This window comes from Gopherus flavomarginatus, chromosome 9, assembly GCF_025201925.1.
Source record: "Gopherus flavomarginatus isolate rGopFla2 chromosome 9, rGopFla2.mat.asm, whole genome shotgun sequence".
NCBI classification, from domain to species: domain Eukaryota; kingdom Metazoa; phylum Chordata; order Testudines; family Testudinidae; genus Gopherus; species Gopherus flavomarginatus.
This window is the reverse complement of record NC_066625.1, coordinates 38,468,615-38,482,015: the sequence shown is the minus strand read 5'-3', so window position 1 is coordinate 38,482,015 and position 13,401 is coordinate 38,468,615. Positions and strand designations below refer to the sequence as shown.

The 13,401-nt window shown below is 49.7% G+C and overlaps 1 protein-coding gene and 1 long non-coding RNA gene across 2 annotated transcripts in view; one reads left to right on the top strand and one right to left on the bottom strand.

Annotated features, from left to right (window-relative positions):
* LOC127058370 (uncharacterized) overlaps positions 1 to 13,401 on the bottom strand; it is a 278,050-nt gene that overhangs the window by 44,553 nt on the left and 220,096 nt on the right. The gene's annotated exons all lie outside the window — the stretch shown is intronic.
* LOC127058467 (uncharacterized) lies at positions 10,172 to 12,856 on the top strand. The gene is made up of 3 exons (XR_007776383.1): positions 10,172 to 10,993; positions 11,768 to 11,859; positions 12,226 to 12,856. It is a non-coding gene; the product is annotated as an uncharacterized LOC127058467 (long non-coding RNA).

The following is a 13,401-nucleotide window of genomic DNA, read 5'->3' as shown; positions in this document are numbered from 1 at the left end:
AGATCCACAACAACAGAAGAGGACGAGGTCATAGGGTAGAACAGGAGCACACGATATAGTTGTCTGGTTTTGTGCAACAGTCTGAAGTTGTCATCAGTGTAGCATTGTCAGGGGATGGTGTCAAGTATCCAAGCAGCCCTACTTCATACACCATATTATTAGCCACATATTCGATAGACTTTAAACAGAAAGAAGGAAACACATGAGTAGAAACAACAGAAGGATACACAAGAAGGAAATTGAAGGAGGAGGGTGAGTCTGGAGGAAGTAGAGAGGCTACTATTAGTTGTGTAGAGATGCCTGCAGTGTGGGCAAGGGAGGAAAGGGTATATGCCTGGGTTTTACCCCCATCCCATATCTAGCATATCTTCTTTTGCAATGTTAGATTAAGAACCAGCATATCACAAGCACAACCTTTAGCTTGCGACTTGGACAAGTTGACTATAGCATCTGAGGTTTTCTTAATGATTTTGAAAAATCTTCTATGGCTATGTAAACGGGTCAGACTCACCCCTGCGGCACATCCTGCTGGTGACTTTGGGGAATTAGCTCGGTCCCAGCCCAGAGCGCCCTCTGCAGGCCAGTGATCCACCTGTCCTCTGCTGGCCCTCATGTCCCTCCCTGGACCCTGGTGCCCCTTTAACTGGGTCTCCCCCCTCCCAGGGGAACCCCCACCCCACTATCCCCACTTTGCCTCAGTATTGGCTACTGCCCAGTCATTGTCTAGCCCCCACGCCCTGGGGCAGACTGCATTATGAGCCACTCATCATAGGCAAAAGGGTTTTGGATTGGCTGCCTTTACCCACCCTCCGGCTGCCCCTCTGCAAGCCCAGTACCTCGGAGGCCTAGAATTAGGCCCTGCAGCCTGGGGAGTTGCTGGCCTAGGGCTTCCCAGCTCCTAAGGCCTTTTCCCCACCCTGCCTTCCTCTAGGTCCCCTGGGTGAGTTCCCAAGCAGCCAGGCCTGTCTCCCTCTCCAGTCAGAGAGAGACTATCTCGCTTCTCTGCCTTCTTATTAGGACCCATTGCTCAGCTTGGGGCATGGCCCCAGCTGCAGCCACTTCCCCCTAATCACCCAGCCTAACCGCTGCTTTCTCCAGCTACAGCCCCACCTTCTGGCTTCACTGCCTCTTATAGAGGCCTGCTGGGCCTGATTGGAGCATGGCCACAGCTGAGCCCACTTTCCCCAGTCAGCCCAGGCTTCGGGCCCCAGCCTACAGGCCGCTTTCTCCAGGCCCAGCACCCTTCCCAGTGCTGCTTTTAACCCCTGCAGGGCAGGAGCAGGGATCCACCCTGCTACAGGCTACATCAATTGCAGTCAGAACATAAGATAACCCAGTGTTGGTATGTCTAAGGGCTTAGGTGGTTTGGCCTTTGACCCAACATTCTGTGATCTTGCATTCCGAAATTGGCGGTACTGTATGTGTGTGCCCACATCCCCTGAAGCTAAATACCCAGTTACAGTCCAGATCCAGTGATGTGCAGGGAGGGAGCCAAAGACTGCTCCCAGGCTGTGGTAGCTGAATTGAGACCTTGAAGCCTGGATGTTTTCAGAGGCAAGCTGTAACCACAATAGGTCCCAGGTGGTCTTGTCTGCGGGCAAGCCAAGTGTCTGGTTTCTTTACCCATTCACCGCTGCCTCCTGTAGGGAGTTGCACATACTGGCCAGTTTTGAAACAGGTATCTTGGGTAACATGTACCAAGAGCAGATCCCAGGAGGCTGCATCAGGTATGTTTGCCAGGAGCATTAACGTGGGGAGTCACATTTGTTACCTAAAAGGATACAATATAAACAAAATGAATTTATTTATACATTTTAATCCTGGTTTTTTGAACCCATGTTGGAATTTCTTGCACTTTCACAGAGGTATTTGTAGGGGCCAATATCATGACTTGATTTCCCTCCTGTACGTCTGCCCAAGAGGGGTTCTGGCTTAAGAGGGTGCACTGCTACAAGGAACCAATATGCCTTGCTGAAGTAAAGAGTAAATAATATTACCTACCATGTCCATGGCCTCAGATTTGAGGGTGTATTGCTTAGTAGGTGGAGGAAATTGATTGGTAACCTGGATGGGTGGCAAAGATGAGCACGCATCAAACTGCAAGACAGCTTATTTTCTGCCCAAACAGAGGGGAACCTGGAACATAATTCTTGAAAAAGAGGGTTAGATGTATCCCAAGGAAGAGCCACAGGTTTGGCAGTGCAAAAGAAGAGAGAAATGTATCATTGTGGAGGGGGATGGTATGAGTATGCATAAGTTTATCAGTAACTGTACTCTGAGCAAGATTGTGAGTTGCTGCAAGGTCACAAAGGATGTCCATGCCCAGAATTAGTCCTCTCTGCATTTGGAGCTACATAAAGGGAATGGGTCCAAAAGAATAGATTATATTCTACAAGAACAGGATAGCTTTTGTAAGCCGTGAGTTGTGCACCTCCTACCCCTGAAATAGTAATATACTGTTTAGTAGTGGGGAGGGGGAGGTCAGTAATGGAAACAGACACTTCTGTATCCATGAGAATTGTGCATGGCTGGTCTCTTATCCATGCTTGTAAGTGTGGCCTCGAGGGATTTATACCTAGCAGGCCATGGAATTTAAAAGCCTGGCCACTTCCTCTTTACTCAGGTGTGAGTAAGGGTTGGCAGTTGGTTGAGACACTGGGTGGGGCTGTTGTTGGTTACCCAGGGTTATTCGGCTTGGACACCCGGCTGCCCAATGTCCGGTCTCTCTGTACACAAAAGGCTGGAGGTAGGGGGGGCAGTGGTGGCAGGACCAGGAGCAGGTTGAAAGGGCAGTGAAGTACTGCAGGGATTCATCTGTCCGTGATTTTGTCCCTGACTAGGCTTTTGGGTTTTGCGCCTGCTGTTTTTTCGGATATGCCCAAGACGCCCACAATTATAGCAGGCTACATTATCTTTTGGTGTTACCACAGCAATGCGAGTAGGCTTGCTCCTTATTTCTTTAGCTTGTCTGGCTTCACATTCAGAGGCCCACATACAGATGGATTCATAATCAGACCCTGGCTTCACTCCCAAATTAAGGGCTGTTCGCAGGTGGGAGTTAAAACCTGCGTTTAACATCTTTAAAAATGCCTGATCCGTTTTCTTTGGGTCTGCAATGCCTGCATTGCTGGAATACATCTCCCACTTCCTCTCACTGTACTGAGAGGCCGGCTCACCCTTGCCTTATACGCAGCCCACGATCAGTCCCCAATTTCCAGCTCTGTTTCCCAAGGCTTCTTGGACAGCCTCCTTAAACTCAGGGCAAGTAAGGCTCATACCATTTTCAGATTCAAATTTAACAGATGCCCAAACCCCGTTTTGGTGTCCGTCTGTAGGGATCTTGGCCCATGATAGATCGGGGCATTTAGCTTTTGTTAAGATATAAAGATCCCTGGGATGTAATGTATAGTGGTAACCATCTAGCTTATTCTTTTCCAGAATACACTGCTCTACAGCCAAAATGCTTCTGAAATAAATGTAGTCCAACTTTACTAATTCTGGGTCACTGAGAACGAAAATGATGCTTAAAATTGTTGATAGGCTCTAGTTTTCAAGATATGCTGTTGGGTCAGTATATACGACCCTTGACTTGGGAATGGTGGAGGATAAGTGAGTTATAAAGGGAAGGGATCTCAATTTAAACCAGAAATGACTAAAATACATCTTTGACTGGATCTATGAATAAATCTATGACTGGGTTTGGACGGTACTTGCTTTTTAGGCAAAACAATGAATGATGCAATCTGAAGCTGGTATTGCGTCATACATGATATGAATTGCATCATGTTATTCCTAGAAGTCATGGATGATGCAATCATAACGAAGCTTACATCACTCTGCTGAAGAAATTGCCCTATTTCAGCTCTAGAAATCATACAGTGTGGTGCTCTCTTATTTGTCAGTGTTTGATTTTGCAAAGGGACACATTTCTGTTTAGCCAAAGTGAGCGGAGATGCCTCGTACTTGTGTGAACAGTGCAGATAACTTCTGCTATGTTTGTGGTGAAGTGACTTTTGCATCACAAAAGCGCAGTATAACCACTATGGTTAAGAAAGCCTATCACCTTTATTTTGGCTGCAAAATTGGAGATCAGGACAAGAGATGGGCCCCACACATATGCTGCAACACTTGTGCAACAAATCTTGGCCAGTGGTTGAACAGGAAAAGGAAATCTATGCCTTTTGCAGTGCCAATGATTTGGAGAGAGCCAACAGATCATACCAGCAATTGTTACTTCTGCAAGCTGCCTCCCGTTGGGAAAGGTGTGTCAAAGAAGAAAAAGTGGACTGTGCATTATCCAAACATTCCATCAGCTATACGCCCAGTACCCCACGGAGAAGGACTGCCGGTTCCTGATGCACCAGAATCATTCTCACTTGAGTCAGACGAGGAAGAGGAAGAGGATGAAACTTCTGGTCCTGAACCTTCAATGTCACAGGCCCACATTTTCTCCCAGCCTCCTCTTCTGAACCACACCTCATAACACAAGGTGAACTGAATGACCTTGTCAGGGATTTGGAACTACTCAAGAGTAAGGCAGAGCTGTTGGGCTCCAGACTACAGCAGCGGAATCTTCTGGCAGGCTATCAGGGCAAATGGAGCCCATCAATGCTTGCAGACTATTTCTGGACAGTGACAAGAGATGCTCCATTTAATGAATACAAGAGACAAGCCAAGAAGCGCCAAGTAGACACTGAATAGGACTAAACTATGTACATAATAGTTTTCTGCCTTTTGTTTCATAATAAATTTTATTTATATAACCCTTTTGCTGATTTTTAAAGTGTTACATAAACAGGACAGGTGAAATATTATCATGTAAAGCAACCATAAACACATGAAAAGACCTAGGTTTACAATTTATGATTAAAACTCTACTATCTACACAATATACATAGACATAAAATGTATAAACTTAAATATCTTAGAAACAGTAGCCAATCAGTTGTTTTAATTGTCATATTTGAATTCAGCACATCAAAATACATAATAAATATCACATTTTTATCTCTGAAGCAGACGACTTCTCAAAAATTGTAGGCCAGTGATATCAAACTTGGGTCTTTGGGCTTTAAACCAGGAGATCTTTTAGTAAGCCTCTCATTTCCTTTGTGCTGAGAGGAGTGTACTTATAAGTATTATGAGCCACCCTGTTTTCACCTGTCCCTGACCACTGAGAGGTCACTTGGCGAGGGGCCAAGGGAGCACTGGCACTTAATTTGGGGTTAAAAGGTGGGGGAGTAGGAGGAGAGGGCCAATTATCTTGATCTTTCCCCATGTGTGCCAGGTTCCAATTTTGAATTTGTTTCTCAAGGTGTTCTCAATTAATTTCATGTTGGTCTTTATCAGTATCGCTCCTTGAGTCAGGGTCAGTAAAATTACCCTTCTGTTGTATGCTAGCAACAATACGATGTGCAGAGAAGTTGTTTTATTTTAGTTTTGCTTTTAGAGCCTTGTTTTCTACTTCAAGCTGATTTAGCTTGTGGTTGAAATCTGTCTTTTGATTCAGCTATTTCCCTTTCATAAAATCAATGAGTCTCCCTCCTGTAGAGGGCATCACTGATGTTCCCTGGGGCCAGTCAATGAGTATCCCTTCTGTAGAGGGTATCACTGGTGCACTCTGGGGCATGCTAATGAGTCATTCCCCCCCCCACCCCCCGAGGGTATCGTTGATGCATTCTGAGTAAATTCATAAGACATTGTATCCCAGCTTCCTGAAACCCACTTAAGCAGCGCTTCAGGGGAGACTGATTGAGCACACCCTTGTACCCTGTTTACTGCAGCACACACTCTGGTGCTCAGTACCTGGCAGTTCAGCCTTCGCCTCCAGCAATCCCTGCACCCTGGCAATCACTGCAGCCCGCACTCTGCTGCTCAGAACTTGGCCACAAACACAGTCTCGTTCAGTCCTCTTGTCTGTGTGCCCTGTATGTGGTTTGTATTAAAAAAGGGGTGTGGATGGGGGGCTTCAGAGAGTCCCAAACCAGGTTTGTGCTAGAGGTGGTAAGTAAAAAGGTACTCACCTCTATCCCTGGTTGTGAGAAACTCTCTGAGGATTCCTGATCATATCCTGCTTGCTGCGCCAAAATTATTAGGCAAAAAGATGCTTTCCCCCAAGAGTCAGGCACGCACAGACAATACTGAAGGGGGGTTATTTACGGTACCGGGAAGCCTGACAAGCAGCTTCAAAAATATGGTGCCGTAGTGGTTTGTTATATACATTTTCTTATCAATTCATTTGCATTTATGTGTACATACAGAGACAGACATTGTTCCAAGTCATGAAAGAACCCTGAACAAAGATAAAGATAAGAACAGTACATACATATAGAAGTCATCCTAATTACATCAAACATCTATGACTATCTTGCGGGAGAAGGAGGTGGGGTGGGAGTGGGGGTAGGGATGAGTGCTTACAGATATCCGGTGGGCTGTGAAGGGAGGGTTTATTCTGTTCTAAGAACTAAGTTACTGGGCTGGCATTAACCATATAAGCTTATCAATTGTTTACAATTGTCAGTGCCATTTGTGCTACTGAAATATTCCTGCTTGCTTGTCTGGGCCTGATCTTACTTTCCTCGCTAAACTCTCGCTTTCTATGGGCACAAGCTTTGTTCCTTCTTACCGATAAGCTGAACTAAGTTATCATGTATTGACAGAAACTATGTCCTTGCTTTTCAGCAGTTTCTGTCTTTTCTGCTCGCTGAATTTTAACTCTTTCCTGCAGGCTGCTCCTTCTTTTTCTTTTGAGCCAGGTGCTGCACAGCTCCTCAGTCAATAACCGGTCAATGTCCTCTTTCTTTTTGAACTGGCACAGTTGCTTCCAGATCATGTTGTGAAAAGACTTGGCCTCCTTAGCCAAGTTGCTGCTTGCCAATCCAGATGTCTTGTGTGGAAGGGCAGGACTTTTTGTGGGCAGTGGGCCTTTGGAAGGTCACGGGTTTTGGGGGCTATTGTGGGGGCTGTTCTGGTTGCTAGATGGATGCTGCCTGGTATATTCCTGCTTGCCGGACTTGGTCACCAGTGAGCCCCTTTTCTCAGAAGCCAATGAAAAGGCCTTTCGTTGCAGCTCATGGGCTATCCGAAAGTGGTCCTCTAGGTCTTTCAGGGGGGTGGTTTGTTGACCATTCCCAGGGCAATCCTTAAAGTAGGATTTAAATCCTGCATGGCTGCCTCAACAAACTCCGGCATGTCGCAGGAGAGTGCCCCTGCCAACCAAAACAGAAGTTTCTTTTTGTTTAAGTAGTTTTCTGGACATTCCCCCAGATGCTGCCACTCTGAATAGTATCTCCCAATCAGATTGTGATGGGGAAAGATCAAGACATGCTACTTCAACTTTTTAGAGGGCTTAGGTTTCTTCCCCCATAAGGGCTTCCCAGCTGCAGGAAAGCTCTACTAATGCCTCTGCACCCTGGAACAAATCATGAGCCCAGGGATTTTTACCCTTCCCAAAAAGGTGAACACCAGACACTAAAGAATCTTTATTATGTGCCTGTATCCAACTGCTTCTTCCGTAGGCCCGCACACTCATTGTGGCAACAGGAATAGTCCTTCTTTCACGAGCCTCAGCCTTTCGAGCTGTTTGTCTACTGCCTGGTCTTAGCAGAATAAACCAGAGGTGAAAGTAAGCTGGTACGGGCTGGTACGGAGGACCGGTAAGAAGAAGAGACTGACTGAGGGAGGGAGAGAGAAGCCTGCTCCCTGCATAAGAATAGTTTAAACTCAGCTGTTCTCTGATGGTTCAACCCCCAGGGCTAGGTTTCTGGCATCCTTGTTAATTTCACTCACAGTAGCTGGGGGGAGGGGGTCGAGGGGAGGGTGTGTTTTACCAAGGCAGAGGCAGTCCTTTTCTGTCCCTGGGATGAGGGGATCTCTCCAATACTAATATACACAACAAATACAAGCATTTGGCTGCACAGCTTAAATCCAGAGCTAATAAAAGCAAATGGAAAGGGAAAACTCACTGTCACATTGGTTTTTCGTCTCCTCCCTTCCCCTCCTCCAGCCACGCTGCAGACAAGGCTCTGCATTCCTCCCCACCCCCTCCCCAAGCAGGGGTTTTCCTCTAGGCTCTAGCTTGCAGTAGGGAGACTGGCTGAGATGCCTGCTGCTGCTGCCTGCAAAAGAACAGTTTAAACTCAGCTGTTCCCTGTGCAGTTCAGTGCCCAGAGTTAGCAGCCATTTCTGGCATCCTTGTTAATTTCACTCCCAGTTGTTGTTGGGTGTGTGTGACCATGGCAGGGGCAGTTCTTTTCTGCCCCCGGGATGAGGGGATCTCCTAAACACAATCAAAATCAGAAACCATTTCCAAGTTCAAATCTATCCCATTCTCTCCCCAGCAGAGGATCATGGTTCTGATGTCCAAACTGCTTGCAGATCCTCTTTGAAATGTTACTGTTTAAAAAAAACAACACAAAAAACACAGAGAACATGGTGGAAAGATGTGTCATGATGATTAGGGTTTATTTTAGGCAAAGCAATTTTGCTAAAGCAACTAAAGATTCACAGGGAAAGCAAATATACCTCATAGACAAAACCACAAAGGGATTGGAGGAGAAAACTGAATATTCAGGGAAATTATTGTGCCTCCTTTGAAAGAAATAGTAGTTTTCATTCCAATCCATCCTCTTTATATATTGATTTAAACACCTGAAATGTCCTTAGGACATTGGGTGCAATCTCTTTGTTTTGTCCTGCCTGCAGAGTGTGGAGGCTGAAATTGACAAAACTTCCTCTAAATATCTTGTACATTTCATGAAGGCTATTCCAGTTGTCCTTCATTCACCCCTGACTTCCCCTACCCCCTCTCTTGCTGGCTGGCTGGCTGTGGTTTTTGCTTTGGTTACTTCTTGGCAGACCCAGCCCAGCGGCACCTGCTGGCTCTCTGCAGGTAGCAGCCCACAGGGGCTGGTTGCTGGGTCACTGCTGGTTAGTGGCAGGCTGCAGCTGCATTGTTTGTGACTCATTCATACACATACATACAGTATGTATTACTATCCCGTGGGGAGGGCGCCAGTGCCCTTTTGAGGGGTAGGGGACAGGGGAGACAGTATTTCTGCTGCCCCAGAGGTGAAAGTAAGCCGGTCCGGTCTGGTCCGGAGTACCGGCAAGAGCCAGTATGCCATGCTGGACAGCATCGACTTCTACGGCGGGGACTGAAAGGACTCTGGGCAATCCCTGCCACGGCACTGACAGCCGGGCTGGGGCCAGGATTTAAAGGGCTCCGAGCTTCCCTCAGCGGCAGGAGCTCTGGGCCCTTTAAATCCCTGCCCCAGCCCCACAAAGCTCGGGGTTCCCCCGGGCGGCCAGAGCACCGGGCCCTTTAATTTGCCCTTCAGCCCCAGGGAGCCCCTGGTTGATTTAAAGGCTTTGGATCTCCCAGACACAGCTGGTTTCCCACGGCCTTTAAATCTTGAGAGACCATGGATTGGATCTGTCGGATGGGGTTTGATGGGGATCCAATGCTGCCTGGAGCGGGACTGCCTTAGGGGGCTGGGATGGTATGTAATGCGGGGTGGAGCAGGACTGTCGCATGGGTCCTGTGGGGTACGTAATGTGTGGAGCGGCACTATGGCATGGGGCTTGTTGGGTATGTACCGCTGAGTGGAGCGGGACTGTGGCACGGGGCTGAGAGAGTACATACCGTGGAGTGGAGTGGGATTGTGGCACAGGGCTGTGACGTTATTTATAGGAACAATATAGATCATTGTTGCCGCACTATTATATATTTGCAGAAAATATTGTACAACAGTTGTCATGTGAGGTTTCTATGACAAGGTTATGATTTGCTGGTTATAATTATGCTAGCTGTGTGTATGTGTGTATCATTTTTGTATTTGAAGTTATGAATATGAGCTATGTACTTGTATCTTAAATGTATTTGATTCCAAGTAGCCTCAATGAAGCATTTGGTCAGCTTCTATTCGGGGACTATCCTCAGTAAGCGCCCAATCAAGAAACATTTAACTGACAATGGACTTTGGGAGACGCCAATCCATATCTGAGCTTTCCTGGGAATGTTCAAACTAACATGTAAACAATGGTGTTGACCTGCAAACTGAGTCATGCATGGACATGTGAACTTGCTCATGTGACTCCAGACTCCATCTTGCTGCTGTGATTTTCCACAGTAAAAACAAAGGAGTGTCCTTCCATGGGCAGAGAATATAAAAGGCCTTGAAAAACCCTCCATTTTGTCTTTAATCCTGCTTCTGACCTCTGGAGGAACCTTGCTACAAACTGAAGCTCTGAACAAAGGACTGAATGACTCATCCCAGCTGTGGATGTGCTCCAGAGACTCGATTTTGAACCTGCAGTTTATTGCACCAGTGCCCGAACCAAGAACTGAACCAAGAACTTTGCCATTACTGTATATAATTGATTCCATTTAACCAATTCTAGCTCTCATCTATATCTTTTTCCTTTTATGAATAAACCTTGGTGGGTATGTAACACAGGGGGGGAGTGGGACTGTGGCACGAGGCTGGGAGGGTACATAATGCGTGGTGGAGTGGGTCTGTGGCATGGGGGGGGTCCATTGGTTATGTAACGGGGGGTGGAGAGGGTCTATTGCATGGGGCTGGGGAGGGATGCAATGCCGCCTGGAGCAGGTCTGTCACAGGGGGCTTGGCGGGGATGCAATGTCACTAGGAGCAGGACTGTCACACGGTGCTGGGCAGGTATGTAACGGGGAGTGTAGTGAGTCTGTTGGCGGGGCTGGGCGAACACATAATCGGTGGAATGGGACTTTGGCACGGGGCCTGTTGAGTTCGTAACAGTGGTGGCGCAGGTCTGTCGTACTGGCTCATCGGGTATATAACACTGGCAGGAATGGGTCTGTGGGATGGGGCCCAGTGGGTACATAACGCAGGGTGAAGCAGGTCTGTTAGACGCTGCTAGGGGTTCGTGATGTGGAGTGGAGCAGGACTGTGGCATGGGGCTCATCAGGTACATAACTGGGGGTGTAGCGGGTCTGTTGGATGGGGCTGGGCAGGTATGTAACACGGTGGAGTGGGACTGTGGCACAAGGCCTGTCAGGTACATAATGCAGGGTGGAGTGGGACTGTGGTACAGGGCGAGGCTGGTATGTAACGCCGAGTGGAGCAGGTCTGTTGATGGGGATGGGTGGGTATGTAAAGTGGGGTGGAGCAGGACTGTGGCACGGGTCTGGGCGTGTACATCACGTGGGGTAGAGCAGGTGTGTGGCACAGGGCCTGTTGGGTACGTAACGGGTGGAGCAGGACTGTGGCACAGGGCCCGTCGGGTACATAACGCGGGGTGGAGCGGGTCTGTCGCACGGGGCTGGGCGGGGACGCAATGCTGCCTGTAGTGGGTCTGTTGCTTGGAGATGAGCAGGTACGTAATGCGGGGTGGAGCAGGACTGTGGCACGGGGCTTGGCAGGGATGCAATGCCACCTGGAGCGGGTCTGTTGCTCGGAGCTGAGCAGGTACGTAATGCGGGGTGGAGCAGGACTGTCGGACAGGGCTGGGCAGGTACGTAATGCAGGGTGGCCCAGGACTGTGGCCTTGGACCTGTTGCGTACGTAACACGGGGTGGAGCAGGACTGTGGCACGGGGCTCGGCAGGGATGCAATGCCACCTGGAGCGGGTCTGTTGCATGGGGCTTGGTGGGGACGCAATGCTGCCTGGAGTGGGACTGTCACACGGGGCAGGTGGGTATGTAACATAGCCGTAGCGGGACTGTGGCATGGGGCTTGGCGGGTACGTAACGCAGGGTGGAGTGAATCTGTCGCATGGGGCTGGGCAGGGACACAATGCTGCCTGGAGCCGGTCTGTTGCTCGGAGCTGAGCAGGTACGTAATGTGGGGTGGAGCAGGACTGTCGGACAGGGCTGGGCAGGTACGTAATGCAGGGTGGCCCAGGACTGTGGCCCTGGACCTGTTGCGTACGTAACACGGGGTGGAGCAGGACTGTGGCACGGGGCTTGGCAGGGATGCAATGCCACCTGGAGCGGGTCTGTTGCACGGGGCTTGGTGGGGACGCAATGCTGCCTGGAGTGGGACTGTCACACGGGGCGGGTGGGTATGTAACATAGCTGTAGCAGGACTGTGGCACGGGGCTCGGCGGGTACGTAATGCAGGGTGGAGCGAATCTGTCGCATGGGGCTGGGCGGGGACACAGTGCTGCCTGGAGCCGGTCTGTTGCTTGGAGCTGAGCAGGTACGTAATGCGGGGTGGAGCAGGACTGTCGGACAGGGCTGGGCAGGTATGTAATGCAGGGTGGCCCAGGACTGTGGCTCGGGACCTGTTGCATACGTAACACGGGGTGGAGCAAGACTGTGGCACAGGGCTTGGCACGGATGCAATGCCACCTGGAGCGGGTTTGTTGCATGGGGCTTGGTGGGGACGCAATGCTGCCTGGAGTGGGATTGTCACACGGGGCTGGTGGATGTGTAACGCAGATGTAGCAGGACTGTGGCACAGGGCTCGGCGGGTATGTAATGCAGGGTGGAGCAGGTCTGTGGGACGGGGCTGGACAGGTATGTGATGCGTGGTGGAGCAGGTTTGTTTGATGGGATTCGGCAGGTATGCAACGCAGGATGGATCGGGACTGTCAGACAGGCCTGAGTGGGTACGTAACATGGGGTGGAGCGGGACTGTTGCATGGGCACATCGGGTACATAACGCAGGGTGCATACTCTGACAAGAATGTGTGAGCGCAGTAGAGGAGTATGAAATACGGTAACCCAGGACTTTGAACACTCTGATATAGTGTTTGACCAGTAGGGCGCACAAGTAGCATGCCATATCTGCAATCATCAGTTAGGGAGCTCCTGCTGTTTGGTACTGAGTTGTTCACCCGGTGGAGGCAAGAGATCCCATCTGAAGAGGGACCAGGGAAATCTACTAAAGAGCTGTCCTCTCCCCCTACCACACAGGTGCTCCACTGCCTGCCTTCTCCGGCAGCTCTAGGTGCTGCAGGAGAAGGAATGAGAAGAACGTCTTGCACCAAAGACACTGCTTGAGGCATAAAACAATCCTACAGGGTTAGGGGTTAGACGAGGGGTGGGCAAACTTTTCGGGTAGAGGACCACATCTGGGTGGAGGGGTTTGGGGTTTAGGCTCCGGCTGGCACCACTTACCTAAAGTGGCTCCAGGGTGGCAGTGGCGTGCACTGGGGCCAGGGCAGGTTCCCTGCATGCCTGTCCTGTCCCCGGCCCTGCACCACTGCAGGAAGCGCTGCGGCCCCTGCTGGAGAGGGGGCGGAGGGCTCGGCATGCTCTGCCCTTGCTGTGCCTCCAGGTACCTCCCTTGAAGCTCCCATTGGCTGCAGTTCCCCATTCCCGGCCAATGGGATCTGCGGGAGGCGGTGCCTGGAGGCCAGGGCAACGCATAGAGCCCTCTACCCCCCTGACCCAGGGGCTGCAGGGACGTGGTGCAG